Source organism: Columba livia, chromosome 10, assembly GCF_036013475.1.
Source record: "Columba livia isolate bColLiv1 breed racing homer chromosome 10, bColLiv1.pat.W.v2, whole genome shotgun sequence".
NCBI lineage: Eukaryota > Metazoa > Chordata > Aves > Columbiformes > Columbidae > Columba > Columba livia.
The window spans coordinates 4,365,249-4,388,142 of NC_088611.1; the positions used below are offsets into that span (position 1 = coordinate 4,365,249).

At 38.8% G+C, this 22,894-nt stretch overlaps 1 protein-coding gene across 16 annotated transcripts in view; it reads right to left on the bottom strand.

The window, feature by feature from the left end:
• Nucleotides 1–22,894, bottom strand: part of ATP2B2 (ATPase plasma membrane Ca2+ transporting 2) — a 388,530-nt gene that overhangs the window by 245,200 nt on the left and 120,436 nt on the right. For all 16 annotated transcript variants that reach the window (XM_065074475.1, XM_065074474.1, XM_065074486.1 and 13 more), the window contains exon 2: nt 14,026–14,130. The gene's annotated coding sequence lies outside the window, so the exon portion shown is untranslated. The remainder of the gene's footprint in view (nt 1–14,025; nt 14,131–22,894) is intronic.

The following is a 22,894-nucleotide window of genomic DNA, read 5'->3' on the forward strand; positions in this document are numbered from 1 at the left end:
TAAACTCTGCACAAGTATTGCATGGAGACTTGTATAAATGCTCGTGAAGTTTCTGTACACTCAGATTTCCTATTCATAAGTGACAAAATACTCGGCATCTACATTAACATCTTTGTGAGAGTAACACTGCTCCGTTAACCAAAAATAATCTCATGATGGAAAAAACAGCGTGAATTTTTCTTTCATTTGAATTTTCTGCTTGGGCACAGGTTCTACAGTTTCTACAGGTTCCTTACAGTGCTCTTCTACAATGCAAGCCATGAAGCATTGCCATTTTGAAGCTAAGTGGCTCTTTTATGCAGTAAACAGACTAGAGAAGGGAGCACACTGAGGCAGACCCGGGACCTACTGCCCGTCCTGCTGAGCCGCGGCTCTCCCGCCTTCCCACGTGTGGCCAGCAGAGCTCGTTTTCACTGCAGGAACAGACAGCTCAGACAGCAATATCTATGGACAATTCATTCCAGTCTTCCCTAAGCTCCATTAAAAAAAGTTTCTGCTCTTCTTTCCTTCCCTAGCCAGCTCACTGCAGGGCTAAATGCAAGGAAGAAGTGATAGGGAGAAGGAAATGGGATTCTTTTCCTATTTATGACAACAAAATATTCTTTCATAGATCTGAATTTCAACTACAGAATATTATCAGTGCCCAAGTGATGCATGCTGATAGCAAGTGAGCTGCAGGCAGCAAGAAACTCTTGAGTGGGAGCTAACCAATGCAATATCGCAAATGCAAATCCAAGGTCACAAAGAGACTCAAGTTGTGATTTTGCGCTTTCTATAATAATTTCTCTCTCTCAAAAAAAACAAACAAACAAAAACAACACAAAACTGAAGCTTTTTAATGCACATGTAGTTGAAAGAGCATTAATCACAGAGCACTCATAGGATATTAAACCACACACTCAAATTACATGCAATCGTATGGGATGTTTGCTGCCCCTGGAAAGAATGGAGCACATCCACTATATAAGTAGCTCTTTTAACAAAATCAGCTACTGATGCTATTTTTTGAAGTTCAGAGAGGCAGCTCTTGAGGAATGAAACTTGAGGCACTGGTATCTAAGTGCTTTTTCTTCAACCTCAGTGTCAGCTTGCTGTGGCTCGTGGGCTTCACCCTCCCCGAAGCAGCAGCTGCCTTGCAGGCTCAGTTGGATTCAGATCAGCCCTAAGCCAAGCTCAAGTGGCAGGGCCCGGACCACGACTGAGAGGCCAATATCCAGCTTTTGTATTGGCTGAAGCTGCGATGGAACAGCAGCTCTTGTCCACCCCACCAAACCTCACAAATGTGACATTGCTCAGGGTAAGTAATTACCTTCCACCAGAAGATAATTAGTGCATTGATAATGGTTCCTCACTGACCACAGAACTACTCTAATTTCAAGCTATTAAACTCAGTTACAATGTCCCAGTGGAGAACATCTATACGTAGTGCGTATTTGCTGTGCAAAACTAAACACAAATCACTTTTGCTCAGGAAACTACATGGTTTGCACAGGTATCAAAAAGTGAATTTTCCATCTCTCTCAGATGTTAGTCTTTTTTTTTTTCTAGTTAGTTCTAGCAGCTTTTTACTAATCTTTCCCTAACAATAGCAAATAAAACGTATCTTTAGATAGTCTCAACTATTACTGAAGTTATTTGCTGCCAACTGTTAATATGTTCCTCTCAGCATCTTCTGTACGTGTGTTTATAAACACTGCTTGGATCACTTAAAAATTTAAAAAAAAAAAAAGGAGAGAGAGAAGAAAACAGGTCACTTGTAAAATCTACAGGGCTGCAAATGGTTCCCTTGTTAAAAGGTTCCCTAAATCCTATTTTAAACTTGCTACACTAATAAGAGTGATAGCAAAACAGTTTCCCAGAATCCAAAGAAATGTCCCACTGGTGTTTAAAAACCTAAGCAGCTCAGCAATGACATTTGGGGAGGAGAAGCCAGGACTGGAGGTGACGTGGCTGCTTTTCTCAGAGGAGCCACTGCGTGAACCGTCGGCAGCAGCGGTGCTGGCACAGCCGGACCTGCCCCGGGCTGCGTCCCTGCCCTGGAATGGGACTCGCTATGGGGCAGCTGCTCCTCTCAGGTTAAAGCAAGTTTGTCCAATGTACTCTGGAGTTGTGACCGACTCATTGTGGCTATTAAGAGTTCTGGGGTGTATCTCGCAGCCAGGCCCCACAATCTTTCTCCAAATTCTGCTTTGCCACTGAAGAGAGGAGAGGCAAAGAATTCTCTGATGACAGGAGGAACACAAGAGCAGGAACACAAGTGATGAGCTTTTAAAGCTTCTCCTGCACTTGGGTTTAGATTGTTCAAAGTTAAACTGCTTTAAACTGATTTAAAGACACCCATATTCTAAAATACAAGCCTGAGAAGCGGGCTGCACAAATTCCTAAGCACTGAAATTAAGCTGTTATCTTGCAAGGTCACTAACAATAGAGAGCAGCTCTGGAAAAATAATAGGGGCAGGAAAGAGAATAAGTAAATAAACCAACAGCTAAATATTGTTTTCTAGGAAATTAGATTTTTGTTTAGATGTAATTCTGCTATATATTTTCAATGAGGTCATGAATAATACTGCACTAACCGACTAAGAGCAAATAAAACATGGAGATCTGGCATAGCAGATAGGAAAATATTTTGGCAAATTTCTTTCCATGTAACTCACATAAAATAACGAAACTAAATAAATACTTCCTAATCCCACATTCCTCTGAGTGCATATCTTTTCTGATATGCATCTTCCATTCTAAAAATATTTCCTATTTTACCCTTCGGCCATCAGCTGAAATGAATATCCCCCAATCCTTTCCAGGTATAAAATTAAAGTCAAAAGAGAAATGCAATTTCCACAGAGCTCCACCAGCCCCTCTGAAATACACTGTGCTGACACACGGATTTCAAAAAACACATTAGGAGATTTTTGACCTTTTGCTCTTTCCAATTGGTTGCAGTAACAACATAGGTCATTTTGCAATAGGAGTTCTTCCTGTAAGACAGTTTGTGTAAAGTATTAAGAATTTCTTCTAGGAGAATCACAAAAATGAAACTTTGAAGATAAATTAGAGCTGTTATGTCCTGGATTGCAGAATTACTCAAAACCTCCAGATGGGATTGTGGTCAATCTATCAAATCTATCAAAATTCACATAACGCAACTCCTGCAGCAAACAATTTACAATCTAATTTACAATAGGACCTTGTAAGTTCCTTAAAAAAAACAATTAAGAGGTAGAAAAATAGCAGAATAAGCCCAGTTAAGACATGGAAAGAATCATTGAACTCTCATGAGTCTTTTTTCTTCCAAGTGAGTTGCTTTGGCTAGCTAGCCTCAGTTTGATGGGGAATTAACAGCTATGATGTTTCATGAAATTAGTTTGGTTTTTTCATTGTTGTTTTTTGTCTGTTTCAAGAAAAATCTATCAGGCATTTTTTTAAGTGATAATTTAAATTAAGAAATCAAATACATCAATATTGTAAGAAGAAAAAGTGCAGCAGAGACACGGGAACTTATTTTCTCTAAATCCAAACCTCCTTCCATGCTGTGTGTACGTATCATCATCCAGAAGACAGGAGCACACCAAGTGTATCAGTCATTATCACAGCATGAAGAAGAAAAGGTTATTCCTTTCTCTGAGCACACTCTCTCTTTGTTCACCTTCAAATATTTTGTCAGAACACGTATTTCCTACAACAAACATGTCCTGAATGGAAGGAGGGCTGCGAAAAGAAATAGAACATGAGAAGTGCTGAAGGAAATACTTATGACAATATTTCTGCACAGACTTGGAGCTGCCATCTGCTCACACAAAAGGGAATATTCATAACTGACTGGTCAAACTGTGCAAGGGAACAATCCCATTTCCTTCAGCAGGACTTCTGCCTGGATTGAGTTACATTTGCAGCCTACAAACCACAAAAATAGTGTTGTAGAGAGATTAAACTCTTAAAACTCTATTATTAATAGTTTGAGTGAAAAAGATCAACTGATTGTTTAAAATGTATTCTTATACGTCACTTCTGCATTGAGAAATTTGGATTACTTGTCAGTAATCAGTCAGGTATCAAATCCAGTGTAACACAAGTTTCATTAAATTCATTCACTGTTTATTCAAAGCTGTGGTAAACTTTTTTCAATGTATGACTTTATTTTGATTATATATGAGGAAAAGTGCATTGTAGCTTTAGAATTCTTTTTCTGTACTTTAAAAATAGCTATTATTATCATAGTATTTTCTTTTCCTCCTATGTTGAATTTTACACACCACATAACAGACTAGCAGAAACTTCAAGCAAGTGCCCCCACAGTGATAAAAATAATATGACTGTTAACCAATGCAGAAGATTGATGGTTCTTCAAAAACTACATTTTATAAGTAGTCTAACTTCTCTGATGATCTTTTTCCCAGCAACCTCACCCCATCCAGCCCTCCTCCCAGAACACAATCAAAAGACCTGGACATTCCCTTCCTTCTCCATCCTTCCAAACAAGGAAAAAAAAACCCAAACCCAAACCACTTTTGAGAGCAGTTGCTTCTGCTTCAGTGAGTGAGAACATATGCAGATCTTATCTTTCGCCTTGCTGCAGTTCCAATTTTATTTTGGCTGGTTTGGATCATTTTATCTTCAGGCGCTGCAAACATCTGTGGCTCAAGCCAAGGGTGAGCTCTGGTCCTGCCCCCAGAATGTCCTCCCGTCACAGCCACCGCTCCACAGCTCCCTCCCTCCTTTGCCCAACTGTATTTTTAAAGTATGTTCTTACCAAATAAATCCAATTGACAGTCTCTTGTTCAAGTCTTATGGATTTTCATTTAAATAGATGGGTGGAGGAGGTATATAAACTAGCATTTTCCCAGCCATCTTCTGTAAAGCCGTATCTAAGATGATGTGTGTACCACCAAAATAGCTGTTCAGAATGAATCACTCATACCATTTTACAATTTCTTTTAACAGATAAGGATTCAACTACCATTGCAAAAACTTTGATACTGTCTGATTATCAGAGAGATAATTTTGTAAGCACAATGCAATATGGGAATGTGAAGTATGGGAAAAAATGTAAATGGATGCTTTTAAAATTTATAATATTAAAATTAACTATGTTTTATTCAGATTTGGCTACAGAAGTAACAAAAGCCTTGTTACACACAAAGCTTATGAAAAAATGAAACATCAGCACAAGGGCCAAGTCCTCTACAGAAAAATCAAAGGATTAAACTTAAACTCCAGATAGAAAAAACCAGAAGCTTTTCATAAGTTTTAAATATTACTATACCTTGGCTGGTGATGAACCACAGTAATGTATGTGTGGACAGGCACACAAACACCCATATGTATTCATATCCATGCATATACAAAAAAAAAGGTGTTAAAAATTCCTTTTATGTTCTCAATATTCAAAATGCATATAATGGTTGGGGGGATATTTTCTGTTTCTGCCATTTGTCTTTCACATACAGACTGCAATGACATTTAGGTTTGCAGTGTGTCCTTTTTTTCCACCCCTTTCTCCTTTTCTTTAATTTTTTTTTTCTAGCAGTGCATATTTTATCAAAATTAATTCAAATTTCACAAAGACATAATAGAAAATTCTCCAATCCTTAATAATCTCATGTCTTAACTATTGCAATCTCCTCCACTTCAGCCTTTGCAAATCCCAATTTTCTATCCCTTAATGCTATTCTAAAATACTAAAGGAACCGGGCTGGCTCTTTGCTTTGATTGCATCAAGGTTTCCTTTCCTTTCTTTCTTTTTCTCGTTTCCTTTCTCCCTTCCCTTTCCTATCAAAGGACACCTCACTGTTCAGGTCTTGCATGAGCCTTTGCTCTGCAACCATCTCCTTGGCTGCCTGTTTCCCAGATATTTCAGCAGCGTTGACTTGTCTTGTTCCACTAACCCGCGAAATCCACAAACCAACCTATATTAGATCTCTCTTCAGAATTCAGTGCTTCTCTGATGACTACAAATGATACACTTCCCATTATTACAAACTCTGGTTCAGACGCAACTTCTGACCCAGCAAGTCTTTCACAAACTGGTTACAGAAACAAGTTACCTTGTTACTAAAACTCTTTCTGCACAGAAGGGATCTGCTACTAGCCCTTGTCAGCAACTCTAACTAGTTGCCTTTGCTAATTTTCGGGAATATTACTTCATGGGATTCAAGAAAAGTTTATGAGAAAAGCAAGATTCAGCACCAGCCTTAATCTCACCACCTTACAAAGTATGTGCTTTATTTTCCTTTCATCTCATCCGTAAACCACACTGACGAGCAGAAACGCACACATGCCTAAAAGAAAAGTGAGGATAAGAAAGGGAGTTCAGTTGTTGAAAACTATGTCTCTGCCAGCTGGGCGCAGGTTTCATTTTGATTTTAGCGCAGTTTCTCAAGCACGACTGGCAGAGCCATTCCCAGCGGTGAACCGTGCTGGTCCAGCAAGACACCGCAACATTCCTCTGGGGACCTGGGGACGATGGAAACGGGAAGAATTCCACAGCAGGGAAGTTCGAGGGGAACAGAAAAAAAACAAACACCACAACACACGACCACAAATCAAACAAGCAGGAAAAAGAACCAACCAACCAAATAAATCAGCCCCAGCTCATAAGAGTGAGGTGGCCATCCCAGAAGTTGACTAAAGGAACTTCTTCAGTATTGCCACAGACTCTTTAATTAACAGGTTTCTCCTGCCTAATACAGGTGGTTTATAAAGACTAATATATGGACTCACCTCCCTTCAAGTTGTAATTTATATCCCAGGGACCAGGTTTGATTTGAAACCATAAAGAATAAAATATCAATAAAGAATATAGAATGTTATTTTTTGCCCTCCCCACTTTTTTAGTTGGTAATAGGCATTAGTGCCCAGCATCACCAGCAGCACACCAGATGAATTCCTGTGTGGCAGGCAGGGCAGTGTTACCGACAATGCCACCTCATGTCTGTCCAGCGCTCACACCAGCTGCTCCAGCAGAATCCAGCCCAGAGAAACAAACCCATTTCTCCTCTTTCCTCCTCCAGTTTGGCAGCCATACGTCTGCAGCTGCCAAGTCCTCCTCTGTTGCCTGCAATCCAGTGCAATCTACATTTGCCTTCACATACACACGTTTCTTTTTATCACACTGGCATTTCCACAATTTTTACTCTTTTTCCAGATGATGTTGATGGAGAGAAGGAACTACCTACTGCAGATGTGGTGTTGACAGCTGTTCCTGTGATTTATTTTTTTTTTTTTAACTTGAGAATAGGAAAATCCATTTAATGGTAAAGAGCAAGATAGATAATTTGTGTCCATAAAGCCAGTAGTAAGTGTAATCTATGGTTCTGTTCTGATCAGGGCAGGAGGATTCACAGTACATCATTCAATTTTAATTGATTTAATAGGGAATGGTAGGTCTCTGCTTACATTCTCATTTTTAAAGAGGTCCTCAAAAATATAATATCTTTTAAAATAGAGGTGTAAAGTTGCTGCAAATGACATTAAGAAATCGTTCACCAAATTCAGAGAAGTTGTGATCTCACGTCTATTCCAACCCAATTCAGATAATGGCTCTGAGCTGAGCCTTGGCATTTGCAGTGCTCTTTCACTTCAAGGGAAGGGGTGTGGGGGTGGAATCTCCACAAACCCCAAACAATGCAAACCCTACAAAACCCAGTCTTCTACCACAATTCTCTTAGTACCAGTTCAGTACTGGTACCAGGAACTGGTACTAAGTGATTTGGACCAATATAAACCAGAAACAGCAATTCTCATATCTACCAGATGATAAAGTTTTGCAGGACAAGCAAATTATATGTAAGAGTTCCATAGCAGCTAATCAAGAATAAAACTTGAGGAAGCAGCAAAAAGCTTATAATGAAGAAATATATTCCATCACAGGTGGCAGGAAATTGTAGCTACTGATAACAAGTGCTATGGGGCTCATGCAAAGAAACAAAATCAGCATAAGCATGAAGGCAAAGTAGTGATAGCACCAAAAAAAAAAAAAAGCAAGCCTCAAAGCACTCTCCAGAAATCTATCACGAGAATCAAATGAAAAGTAGTAAGTAATAAATATGCATTTTCTGTAAGACCTTGCATTTAAACATACTCCTAAAAATGTTGTGAGTCTAAGTAGCTGGCTGGAGACCATGTGTTGCTTGCATACATAAAAAGCAATGCATCCTTCACTCACTGCTGAAGCACCAGCATCTGGAGAGAGAGATTACCGAGAAATTGAAAATGAGACCTAAGAGTAAGTCAGTCCATCCAAACAGACAGTGCCAATGCTTGGGAACTCAACAATTTCAAAACCTTTATCTCAGAATACTACAGAGACAAGAAGGAACAGGACGTGAGGGGTCGGGGCCAAGGCAGAGGGTGGCCAGGAGGAGCAGGCGAGGGCAGTGAGATGAGTCTCGTCTCAGATCCCTCACAAACTCTTCCCCAGCTTCCTTTGCTTGTCTGAAAGAGTCTGGCTTGGGAAAGAGATGGAAGAAGTGCAAGCAAAAGCTGGAAAGCACCAAAAACCCTTTCAAGAAAGGTATAAATATTACTGGCTTAGATGAACACCCAAGGGAAAAATGGCTTGAACTGCACTAGAAGGCAATCGGATCATCAAACTGAAGACAAATGGAAAATTTATCTCCTTTGTTGATACAAGAGTATACAACTCAGTGAAGTCAATGGAACTCTAACGGCTATGGATAACAGCAGGCAAAACACAGACTTTAGATTCACAAGCAAAATAGACATTCTAATAATAAGGTAAAAAGGAACTAGTTTTTTTTCTAGAAGGAGCTAAGCCTGATCTCGGGAAGGAGCTTCGCTTGAAGGGCAAACTGGAACAGAGAGGAAAAGAGCACCAAAGTAACTGAAGAGACTTCCCAGCACCCAGGAGAGCAGTAAAACAAAATCGGCTGGAAAGAACACCAATCCAGTCTCTGCTGCATATATTCAGTGCTCTGAAAAAGGGAAATTCAATACAGGAATCAGGCAGAAAGTGAAGGAATCAGCAAAGCATGCTCAGGTGCGGTCAAAGAAAGGAAAACTTCACTTTTCTGCAGCAAAAGACTTAAACAACACAAAAAAGAAAAGCATCTCTCTGCCTTTAGGGGGTAAATTTGTACGATACAATGCAGTATATGCTGGATGTGTCAAACAAGATTTGGCACACAGATTTTGAAATATAGTGAATAAAGACAAGCGTTAACACATCTCCTTTGTGAGATTCAGTTTTTACATATTAGCATTTGAATTACGCCCAGCACTCTGAGGTGTCATTAAGAAAACACACATTTGTATGCTTTGTATTAGCAGAAACCAGCAGAAAAGCACTAATCTGGGCTCTAGAACTCTAGGAAGAGACACAGGCCAAGAAAAACCCAGTAACAAACCTACAAAATCCGTACCATAAAAAGAGCCCACCAAGAAAAAACCTAAAATAAATAGCAGGCATGAATTTCATATTCATGTAGGGCATCTGTTAAATGATTGCAAGCAATTTATTGGTATCACCCAGATTGTTTCAAACTGAACAGAAACTCACCCAGAGAAGGAAAATGTGGCTGAACAGACCTGTAAGAAGCTGCTGTTCTGTCATACACAGGCAGCCAGGAACAAATGCTGCTGCTCAGTGAGATGACTGAGCAATGGGCTCTCCAAAGGCCTCTCAGAGCATACAATTAACCATTTCGTTTTGGTCAAATGCCAATCCTCAAAACAGCTATTTCGGTAACAGTGAAGCAAATGCACTCTATAAAAAGGAAAGACAAAACTAAAATTATCCTTATCATGCAAAACTGAATTATATTATTTACAAGGCAATTATAAAATAAATATTACAAAAATAATGTAAATTATTGCTAGAAAGCTTTTCTCTTTTTAGTCAACATTGCCAAAATATTTTCAAATCAGAAAAGCGTATCAAAAGTAAGATGGAAGAGAGAAAAGCATCAGTAATACAGTATTAAAATGTGGTAAAAAAAATAAGTAAATCTTTCCTTTTTGTCCTAATGTATAGGAAGTTCCCTGGCCACTGAAGTTCCGTACCACACCAGACACTCCACTGCCAGCCACACAGAATTCCAGTCATCGCATCACGCCAGGCTGCCGCTTCTATTCCCACTCAGTACCGGCAGGTCCTGAGCACTGGGTCCCATTTTCTCCAGTCACTTGAGCATCGCCTGAAGTCTCACCTGATCATTCACTCCCCCTAACCTTCCTCCATTTCTTCAAACCATCTGGAGCACAAACACCCACTGCACTTTCTTTACCAGACAAAAATGGCATGCACACAGCACAGAAAGGAAAACCAGCTGCTTGGTTTGGTGATTTTTCAGCAGCTAGTTCACACAAATCCTATGCAAGAGCTAGATATTGCATACTCTTACCCTCACACCGAATATTACAACACAAGTGTATTACCATTACTGAGCTCAGAAAATAATATAAAATTGAAACTAAGTAGTAATTGTATGATTATAAAATGTCATTAACTTCAGATAGTAGAAAAGGTTATTTAATTAAAGAAAGTTTGATTTTTTAAAAGGGGAAGAGTCAGAATTATTCAGAGATACTTAGACCTTTAGTTGTGCTAATTAGTTGTGTTACTGTACAGGTAATTGTAGGTACAAATGTGTTCTGCTTCTGCACAACTTTTCTGAATGATTAGCATCATATTCACATTTACTAAGTGAAAGATAACAGAACACACTCCTCTCCCCTTCAAAATATCTGGGACAATCCCAGGAGAAGACAAAAGTAGATGGATAGGACTGTCTCTGACAGCAAACCTAGAAAACAACTTTTGTTGACATCTATGCAATCATCTGGGATGAGCTGATGTACACTGTGTGCCCACCATAGCTGTGCTGAGAACTGTAATGAGAGGAGACCAGTAATCCCACACGTAGCTCTTACAGCTATTTTCCTCCCAGGTAGATGAAGTTACAAAAGCATATTTTGCCGAACTATTTGAAAAGTCGAAAGTTTCAGTGGCTTCACTAGTGCCCTGCATTTACAGGTGAGACAGCGAAATGCAGGTGTTAAAGATGAAGGCATTTCTTCAGCTTCTTCATTCTCAGTTACAACTAACATTTAATCTTTCAGTAGTATAAAAACAACACAGCAGCCAAAGTATTTTCCTTAATAACTTAGATAAACCACAAGAATGACAAAACAAAACTGAACCATTTCACATGGGAATACCTTCAGAGGAGGACAACAGTTACAGTTACCTTGGCAAAGAAATAATCCTTGCACACTCCTGGTCCCCCCAGACAGAACTCCCAGTCAGAGCAGCATTACCCCGTGTCCCGGGACCTAAAGCTCGTGCTCTAACCAGTGCGGATGCCTCGTGTGCATCAGACAAACAAGCAACATCTTACTTAAAAGCAACTGCGGTTCTGGTTCGGAGGCAAGTTAAATGACAAGGAAATCCAAGTACAATTAGACTCTTCATCTATTATATCTTCCTGGACCACTATTGAGAGGCCGAAGACAGAGCGTTCCTTAGGAAGGCTTGTATGGGGGTTTTACAATTTTTTATTTTTACAAGCATACTAAACGGTGTGACTGTGCCTGGCAGCTTGCCTTCCACAACAGGAATTAAAACTACTGGGTATTATAATAAGAAACAGAGAAAACTATGGTATTTCAAACTCTTCTTATCTCTCTGCAAAAAAAGTACAAAAACCTTGGGAAGGCTTTATTTTGTACTAGCTGAATGACTAACAAAGTTCCCCTTCCATCTTAGCTTTTCAGTCTATTACAGACATTAAAATATCTGACAAATAGATTACAGACTACTTGTTTTAAGAGTTTTTGAAGAAAATGAAGCTTGAATCTCCAGTATTTTGAAAGATAAGCACAATATTTGGCCTGCACAGTTTATAGCACCTATTAAAACCTTCATTAAAGCAACAGTGTCAAACTACTGCAAAGACTGATGTCAGTACCACAAAGTCACTATGACCATGTTTTCATCCTGCTCTATATTGAAAAACTACAGGCAACGAGCAGAACATTTTGATTAAGTTAGGTTAGTTTTAGTTAAAAGAGCCTATCAAACATTGACATGTAGGTGAGAGCTATAGCTACACTTATCACCCTACTGGAAATTCACCTGGAAATTATTAGTGACAAAAGAGAGCAAATTCTTTAATAACTTCTATCCACATCAACATTATATAATATTTTCAACACATTAAAGTTGCGTAAGTGTCATTTTGCATAACAATATTTTTCATAAACTTCATAATACAACAGTTACTTTCAGGTTTTTAACTTATAGTGTAAATATCTAAAAGTTCACAGAGTCTTCTGCATAGCAGCTATATGCCTTATGCTATGGAAAGTTTCCTTAATTACTCATAGATGACTACAAAGCCTTTTTATCTGTAATCGTTATTAATTTCTTTCTGGTTTTCCTCTCAAGCTTTAAGTCTGCTGACCGATGGCAGAGAAGACCAAGTGTTCTATGAACAGAAAGACCCCCAAAATGATAGGGTGCTCTCCTCAAGTTTCTGTTCCACATGTTTACTTGTTAAAAAAAGGGCAAATGTGATTCTTCTCCTTTCCTAATAACATGCTAACCAACCTCATTACCAGACTGGCAATATTATTTGTCGCTGTCACAAAAAACATTTGCTTGGACACCTCCTTGAAATCATAAAAATCAAAAGTAATCTTATACTTCACTGTACCAAACTATTTAAGAGTAAATAGTTACTAATTTTTCTGTATAGGTTCTACTATTTCATAAGGCTTAATTGAGTAGGTACTGAATTCTATTTCCCCTTTTTCTATAGTAGTTTGAATATTATAACTAATTTTCCCATCTTGGTTAATGAACCTTCAGTAACAAGAGAGTTAATAAATGAAAATACAGATTGTGCATTTATTGTATCACCACTTACAAATCACTGGAACCACTTACTACTCAACAGAAAATCCAAAATAAATACCAGCTTTTTCCTTTCACTTAAATAATGATGGAATTTTCATACATTCAGAGCAAGTTGGGCAACTTCATTTGAACATGGTTATAAATTTCAGCCAATCCAAGCTACCTGACTTCTAGTGCAGTTGTAACTAAATAAATGCTTGAAATAATCTAGTGCTGCCCTGCAGCTGATAGCACTGCTTGGATGGCTGCTAGCCTAAGTGGAACATCACGTAAATTTATCGCTTCCAAAATTAAACAATTAAAAAAACCCTACCACCTAATTAGAGAAATGAAAGAGTCTCATCGCTGTTAAGGCAGAACATTTTCACAGAACTGCAAAAGATAAGATTCATACCACATATAGTGTGACGACATATGTATCAGCACTTCACCTGGATCTAACAGCTTCATTTTGTTAAGTTTTAGTTTATACAACATTGCTCATGATTAAAAAAAAAAAAAAGTTAAGCCATTTAATGTTACTGCTGGAACTTTTGTTAATGCATTCCCACACTTGGGTTACAGACTATAAGGCTGATACTTCATCTGTGCAATTTTATTTTGTAATTAAAATTGAGGATATACCTTATATAGAACAGATTTATAATTGAGGAAAAATACTGTCTAAATAACGCTACCTTTGTGCGTGATTTAATCTAAAATCTTGATATCCTTGGGGGCATGGGAGAACGTGGAGTTCTGCTAGAGCCGCCCGTATGCAGAGGGGTCAGTAAGTGACACCACACAGCCCCTGTCCCTCCAAACCCCGGGATCAGTGCAGGCCAACCCTCACATTCCTCACACACACTAATCCCACGCTTCAGACAACACAATACAGAGAGAAAGTAGATTGATCTCCCAAACTAAGGCAAGCTCTCCTAATATTATGTGAAGCTGTAAGTGGCATTGTTATGTGGAAGAGCTCTCTGATGAGCAGTATGGGAAAGCAAGCAGAGTGCTTTGGTTTCCTTCACTGGTGTCACTGGGCCAACAATCAAGATCTTATTTATCAATAAGAGGTGAATTCCTCAGGAATTTCCTATTTTCTAGGATTTCTATTAAGTTAAAACAGTTTTTAATTTTGGAAAGATAAAGAAAGAACAACATACGGTGCTGTCGTCTTGGAAAAACGAATGAGCACTTCATAAACAGGGTTCCAAGTCACATCACCAGCTGGGTCTTTTCGTGTTGGTTAATCGATCTTGATTTCAAAACTGGAAGAAAGAAAAGAGGTAATTAGATTTGACAAACCCCAGAGAATTAAGCAAATTAATAGAAAAACACGGATTGATCTAAAGGACACCCCACAGGAGAAACAGATCCAAGAGCAAACATCCACTATCATAAATAGTTACAGTCATCTTGCAGTAAAATAACGTGATTAAAAAGTTCTAGCTCTGTGACCAAAGATCTATATTAATAGCTCTGAGCTATGAGCCTCGGTCCCAGCAATCACTCTTGTCCATTTATCAGCACTGGAGCCCTCTGGCCTCTTCTATATGTAAATAACTTGTATTTTTAATGCACAGTCCTTTGGAGACCTTCAACTGGTTGTAATTCCCATTGTCTTTAAAAATAGCCAGCATCCTGAAGAAAACAAGTCTAAACCTTCAAAACTTCAAGCTGCTCCAGAACAGCTACTCAACATTATCAATATTCAGTACTAACAGGATGAATACAGAACATTAACCCAAAGGCCGGAATTGGGAAGGGGAAGCCCACGGCCAAGGAACAGATCGGAAATGAGGTGAGAGCAAACAAACTGGACAGTGCTCATCGTGTTGGCTTTGGCATCTGCTGCTCCGCCTCGTATGGGAGGGAGCAGGAGCGGAGCAAACGCAGAGCAACATTCAGAGTGCGCTGTACGGGGCCGCGGGGTGTGTGTCTGTCTGTCTGCACGTGAGAGGGAAAGATGGACTCAGAGGAAGGATGGCAGAGGGGAGAGAAATTCCCCTGGTTTGCCTAGCATGACATAAGAACCTGGAGGAGAATAAATGAGAGGTCTTAATATCAACATACGATGTCATTGTGAATAAATGACATTCTGACTTGCTTCCCAGCAGGAAGCCGCACTGACGCCCAGGCAGCAGTTCTGCAAGAAAGAGAGGTCCTGCTGGATGCAAGTGTTCCATGTGCAGAGACACCAACCCTATACCACAAAGACAGCCAAAAAGAAATAACATTTTCCTATTCCTGTATTAAAAGGAAACCATTGTGCTCCAGTATGATGCCATTTTTGACCCAAGCCACAGAATTTTACTCAGTTACACTTGTGTCAAACAACAGCATATGGCACAGCCAGAGGCGATATTCTTGGTAGAGAAAATATCCAGTTCTGACTTAGACGTTCCAGTTAATAATCAGTTCATCATACTTCTCAGTAAACCGGGTTTGGATTCAGCTTGCAAACACTGAATTGTTTGATGCCCTCTGAACACTACATGAAAACGCCGTTCATTATAGATGAGGGTTTCCCCACACAGACACCAGTAAGAACACATCTGCTTCATCTGGAATTAGCAGAAAGGAGAGAGCTGCCCTGATGCTCCTGCCACCAAGTTCTGAAGATACCAGGTCTTGCACATCACTGACTTTATTTGGTCTCCACTTTGTACCCAAATGAAAGTTTAAGCTATTCAAATATATCTAAGTTCCATGTCACTTGGATTTGTACTACTTTTTGTAGGGATTACAACATCCCTTTAAATGTTTCTACTATAACTTAGGTAAATTCAGTTTGTATTGTTTTATCGGGGGATTTCAGGAGATGGACACCATTCCTTTTTAAACTATATCTCAAATTTACTTTGAAGATTGATTTGCCATGACTCAGTGTTCCAGGACCACACAATAATTCCAGACTTTCTCTTCCCTTGTGTGTCTAAGAATCAGAGTGGGGAGGAAATGCAAAGCCACATACAACCTCATACGGCACCCGAGACACTGACACACCAAGGAAGAACACACGGAACTTGCACGCTAAAAACCAAGAAACCACTTATCCAGTCTTAAATTCTGCTCTTAAGGTCTCGTCTACCAAAGTAAATATGACCAAATTTTTATTGCCAGGGTATACCACCAGATGGCAAAATTGTGAAATAAAGAAATAAATAAAATCATTCCTCTAACCCATTCAGTCAATGGTGTTTCAAGGACCTCTTGCTGGGCCACACAATTGTTCTCTGAGGACTTGGGTAAGTACTTAAAATGTCCCCACATGGGTCTGTAAAATAAAGTATTTCAACATTTCCTCACCACTTCTTGTGTAGTTAATTTACTCACAATTGCAATAGTTAAAGGCGACACAAAATCTCCAGTACATGAAACAAACAGAAATTGTGACCACCAGCTGTATGTCTCTAGAGAGCTTGGTCTTCCCACTATTTTCCTTCTGCTTTTTACTCTGATACTTGTTTTACCCTTTTTGAAAGGGCCTAAAAAAAAAAATCATACATGACTGCAGGGAACAGAATTGGAATAACAAGCTAAAGATGGCTAATAAAATGATCTTGCAAAGCCCCACGATATTTTATTTTCTCATGTTATATCCCAATTATCTATAAACCAAGATACAGGACAGCTGTTTCTAAGATCTACTATAACAGGGGTAAACGTGTGCTACGGACATATGAGCATGGTTTAATGGACTGAATTTTATAAGGAACATGTTCTTTTTACATTGCCTCCAGGAAATATGTAAGCTCTCAGTAACTGCTCAGGAATCTATCACTGTGATGCCTCACCCCCAGCTCACAAGGGACTCAATGTAAGCACAGACTCCAGTGTTATGTATTTTATATACATCTATATTCACACAGACACATACATAGGTAAATCAAAGGACATGAAATATTAGTAAGGCTTTATCTTCATGGTAACAAACCAGCTAACCAAGTTGCACAGCTGAACAAGTTGATGAACAACTCTAGTTGGCCCTGAGATCCGCAACACAAAAGCAATGGTTCTAGAAATAGTTTAGGGCCTTTTCCCTTCCACTTGTAGCATGGCATCTGTGTAACAACACACAGCTACACTTCACAACTGTTTAAAATATTGTCATTATCCCTTGAGCTAGAAGAAATTATGTAGGTGTAAAATAATCAGAATGTCAAGCACATTAAATGTCAAGCATAAATAAGAACCAAAACTGGAATCTCTCAAAGATGCTCATTCTCCCACAGTTGGGCAAAAAGTGTTCAGTTCAATAACTACCACCGGTTGGGACTTGTATTATTATACAAAACACAAAAAATTATTTGCCTTAAAGGCATCTAATAGCTTGAAAGCTGATTTGGCAGTAGAAAGTATAAGTAAGTGTTATCCAAAACATCAAGAAAACCTCCTGCCCAAAATAGACTTTTATTTGGGACTCCTTAATTCAAAAATTTCAGGGTATTGTTAATAAAAAAGAAAAACCCAACCCCACAGCACTTTTGAGGAGAAAAAGAGAGGGATGAGTAATACATGAGTGTGCATTACATGGGAGGGCACCAAAAATATAAACTGTAAAATAAACTGCCAAGTTATAAAATGTTTCTTCACGCACTAAAACAAAATAGCTTCTTCAAGTCATTTTTAATTCCAGAATTCAATCACCATCAAAGTTAACATCAAGCACTCTTTCCCTAGTGAATATATACTAAATAATTATTTTAAAGGGAAGATATCTCAAATCTAAATTAATCAGAAACTCTTTCAAGAAGGGATTTTTCTTTCAACTAAGTTCATACCATACTAGCAAAACAGTCTCAACCGCAGTTTAGGCTTCTAGACTTAACTGAAATTAAACTATTGAAGAAATATATCAAATAGCACACTATGATATAATTAGGCAGTAACACCCGTTCACCTGTTACTAGAAGTTCAATGAAAAAAATATAGTTTTTTTTTTTTCTACCAGTTTGTCCTTTACTATTCGCATTTACTTCCATATTACCTATTTAACTTTCTATTTGAACTGCACAGCAAAAGTAGCCTTGCAGGACATTGGGTGCTTAGGAATTGCTCTACTTAGAAGGTGTCAGCTGAGAAATTCCCTGAAAAGGGTTTGTGCCATTGGACAAGTCATGACCCCATCACAGAGAGGTTACATGGCAAGAACGTGTCACAAAAATATTAGGATGTTTAGATACTCATAAGGAAGAGATCCATTCTCTTGGACAGAGGAATAATAGAAACTTCTCCAATCTCAGCTCATTCCAGCCTTAGTTGTACCCTTTCCTTTCAAGTATGGGATGATCTTCTGGGAAGAACAACAGAATCAATTGATTGACAAATGGATTAAGAGAAATGGGACTGAGGTCACTCAATCGCTTTGCCTCAGCCGTATTAAACTGTCAGCCAGCAGCAATAATGAAATTGATTGATCTGAAGTAATAAAGCATCAAGGTTAAAATACCTCCATGTAACCATGTCCTGGCTGTGTGCTCAGTAAAAGAAGGAGAAGACATGCAGTAAAGTTTAAATGAGTTTTCCTTTAAAGTTACAGAAAACATCTAACATGGCATACTATTACAAGCATGTATTTTTCCACATTTACAGATTTTTATATTATAAGAGAAGATTCTAGAACTCACAAACCTATACAGTTCTACAATCAATTTATAGAATTAGGGCAACAATATTTCTTAACCCAGGGTAGTAAATGCAAGGCTCTATTGACCATTTAGCACTTGCTAACATGCCATTTCCTTTCATTCAACAGTGCTATGATAACCCTGCCAAGGTCAATCTATACTTCAAATATAAAACAAGAGAGTACTAAGTAGAAAGGTATTCATAACGAGAGTTAAAACGGCATTGAAGGATTTATTGGCTTTCTTCTTTCCCTAATGAAATAGTAAGAAAATATATAAACCCAAAAATCATCTATGTAAAATGAACCAATGCCATATAGCTGAGCACTTTTTCTTGAGGTCTTCACAAAAATAACATATTTCCTCTTCCTGGAGAGCTCTGTGAACCAGGCCCAGGCTCAGCCAACTTCAGTATGCGTTCATATTTAAAAGAAAGAAAGAAATAAAATCCTCCTCAGTGTTCAAGAACACTCTCTAAAGCACTTATTCTATAAAAAGAAATCTTACTGAGAGAGTACAAACACCTGATTTATTTCAGGAAACCAAACAAAAATAACAAGAGTGCCACCTATCCTTCATTATGAATAACAGAATTTCCCATGCACTGACCTTGCTGTTAAAAATCCCGTACAACAAAACCTGACAGTAAAGACCATGTAAAACTCTCCATCTGAGCAGGATGTTGCACGTAAAAGCAGGATGAAAAAGAAATAGATGGATTTGGGGAAAAAAAAAAATCTGTTTGGTATCAAGAGGATAAGATCAAAAATATTAAAACCCAGCAGAACTAAAGATATTTTAAAGCTTGCAGCCACATTTTCGGCTTCCTTAATGATTTTATTAAAATAGATTTGCATGTAACATGCAACTAGCAAGTTTGGTCTAAAGCAAGCTGCTGCACCCAAGCAGCAACTGCCAGTTACCAGATGAAAGGAAAGATTCTTCGCCAGCAGACAGACTGGAGCAGCAGAGCGGGGAAGGTTAAGTTTCACGTTTGTTTAGATTATAGTGGATATCTGAGTGCTACACACTAGTAATCCTGGCACCTTCATTGGGAATATGTGTTGAAATTACTACATCTAGAAATAAACACATAGATGAACACTTTTTATTAAGGAGGAAAGTCAGCTATCCTCTTCTGTAAAGGGCAAACATGCCCCCCAAACCTGCTGCGTGCATGGTCACGAGGCAGAGTCAGCTGGCTTTATATATTTGGATGTATTAAAATCCAATAGATATTCCCAGGCTTTGCATTCATAGACAATACACACATGACAAACAATCCTGACGTTATTGCTCACCCAGATGATCCCTGAGCTCATCATTTCACACAGAAGCGAGGTTTTGGGATGACTGTGGACAGTTTACCTTACCTGGGACAACATCCCTTACATTTCCACATGCAAGGCCTTTGGACACAACCGCACGGAACAGAAAAGAGTCATATGTGTAACCCTTACACAGCAATCACCATTGCCTGTTAGTTGGATGGAAACCTCTTTCTGGTGAAGCACTATTTTGTAAATCAAGTGGACAGCCAATGCTGACAGCTCAGCTATCATCTGGACCCAATTTTCAAGAAGACTGAGGTGGGAGACACCGAGCACCAGCAAGCATTGCTCACCAAGCAGTTCTTCTATGGAGACATGATTTACAGGGTAAAAGAAATGCAGTGTCACGTTGAAGGTAACAGAGATTACTTCAAACCTCTCAGAATTCACTATTTTAACCCCCTAAAAGTGCTACTCTCTTAACGCAACTGTTTGCATAAAGGTTTGCTGTAGGAAAAAGGTGGGAAGCAGTCCAAAGGAATATTGCAGCCTCTCCAAGGAAGAAATATTAGTATATATCACATCCCTCAAAAGAACTTTCACAGGGAAGAGTCCCTACAGATGGATTTATAGAAAACAGAGAACAATAATTTATCTATTGATGGGAGTTTTGCTCTAGTGGTTTATTAAACATCAGCAAAGTCCCTAAGTGTCATTACAGATATATACTCAATCAGGGACTACATATTATTTCACTCTCTTTCAGCTACGTTTGGAATGACATCCAATACATTTAAAATTGTACTCCAGATATGGCATTAAAAAGTCTGCTGCATATTCTCTCAACAACGAAGTTTCAGAAGGGTGCTATTAATAAGTATTGAAACAAATACAAAAAATGGCAGAAAAGCAGAAGTGTGACAAATATTTCCCATTAACATGTGCATATGTTTTCACTCAAAACAAATTTTCTTGCAAGAAACATGATTATGTAATGCTATTAAGTTGTTATATTACCAAACTGACTGTAAGTTTACAATGGGGTCATGTTGATTTAGGCGTTGTAAAAATTAAAGCTGAAAGGAATAAAATTCATATATAAATGGAAATAATGGAGTTAGAATCTTGGAGGAAAACTCCCTTAATAAAGCATGGGGGAGTAAAGATAAAACCAAAGCCTTGTTCCTGAGCTCCTAATGAATGCAAAAACTCCAAGGAAAGAGCTGGGACAATGGGATCCAGCCTCCACCTAATACAAAGATGTGTAACGCAGATTAGTAATTTAGTAACTTTGTACAATGCAGCAAATCTCCTGTGATGAAGAGGAGGGTCACTTGTTGGCCATCACTTCACGTATCACATGCATTTATAAGGGATTACCTTGGCCTTTTTCCTACTTCATCACATAGAAATGTAACCACTGGCACTTGCATGACAAATGTAACACAGGATTAAAAGAAACAACACCAAAAACTCCAACTGTTATTAGAGATAAGAATCAGAACTTCAACAGCTTCTGGGTGCATAAATTGCTGGTTACTTAGGAGCATTGGTCCCTGGGTGGGATTAGTACCTTCTTCTCAGAAGTACCTGCATTATGACAGCAAAATAAGTTACACTCACTTTTCTGAAATTCTTTATGCAGTTTTGCAACTTCAAGTGATGTAAAGAAGCCCATCGTGCAGAGGCCACATGTCCCAAAGTCACTGTTTGATCAGCTATTCTATTGTCAATATTACCAAAGCACTATTTGAGTAGAGAGCTGCAACCGTATTTTTAAGCAATTTTTAATACAACTTCATGCTTGGATGAAATAAACTGTTTAAACAGAGAATCCCATTGCAAATTGCAATTTTTTTTTCTTGGCATTCACTTGCTTTCAGAACCTGGATTAGCCTTCATCCATGGTGTGACTGAAGTAGAACTGATTTGTGATAATACTATAAATACTGCAGGAGCTTCTATGCAACAAGAGAATGTCTCAGAAGCTCACAGGACTTAAAAGACACTTCCTTGCATAGACAGGTAAATGTCAAAACTATGTGCATATGCTGCTGTTTAACGACCTGGGTTGCTAACCCTACCTTGTATGGTTGTAATTCTGGAATTTATGGCAATCATGGAAAGAGCAGGCAGGAAAATAAGACAATGGCTCAATAGACAAGTATGTTCTTGCAGCTGGGACTCAGAGAAAGCACAATGGCACACCTACACTCTTCAGGTGGAGTGACACTAGTCTTTTGTCAAGCAAGGATCCTGCATATTTAAAGAAAAGTAAGAGAGAAAATACTTGAGGAAAAGCAGATGCATGAACCCTCGCAGCGAGTGTTCTATGGTGGAAGAGAGACGAGTGCTTTCAGCACTATCTTCTGCCACAGGTAAATATGATTGTGAGCATATTTTTCCTTATTTTCAGAGATCAAAAGCAAAAATCTGAAACTAATGTAATAACTTGTTACACTGGGAGACAAATGGAGCAAGTTAGTCAGAAGCTGTAAGTATACTGCCATTTCAAAAAATACCACAACCTATCAAACTACGGAGCACTGTGCTGGGGAGGGGCAGCGCTTTTCCACAGCACCATCACTACCACAACCTTCCAAAACAAGGGTGTGTTGCTAACTGCAGTCCAGTAACAGTAAGAAAAAATATTCATTTCAGTATTAATATGTATTTGTAACAGTAAATGTTCAGTGCTTGCTTTCTGATTTGAAAATAACAAATGCAACACTTTCTGCTTCTTATCTGCCCAGCACGGCCGCAGCCCCAGGACGCTCCCCAAGAGCCAAGTCAGCCCCTCATCGCTCCAGTCAATCGGGTCATCACAGTTGTGGTGCCTTCTGCAGCCTTTTTGCTACTGAGAGCATTTAAAGCAGCACATTCAGGACAGCCCAGGGGAAGCAGTCTGTGAATAAATACAAGTATTTTAAAAGGCACTCTGCAAAGCATTCTGACCAAGTTCTTAGTCTCCTGTTTCTTCAGAGCCATTACCATCTGCTCGGCAATCTTGTTTTTCCCCTCAGACTAGTACCCACAGACACCAATAAAACAAAAACAACTCAGCGAGCTGCTGCGGATTGCTAAATGATGGCCTTAACACAAAGCTCATCAGCTTGATGTGGATATTGTAA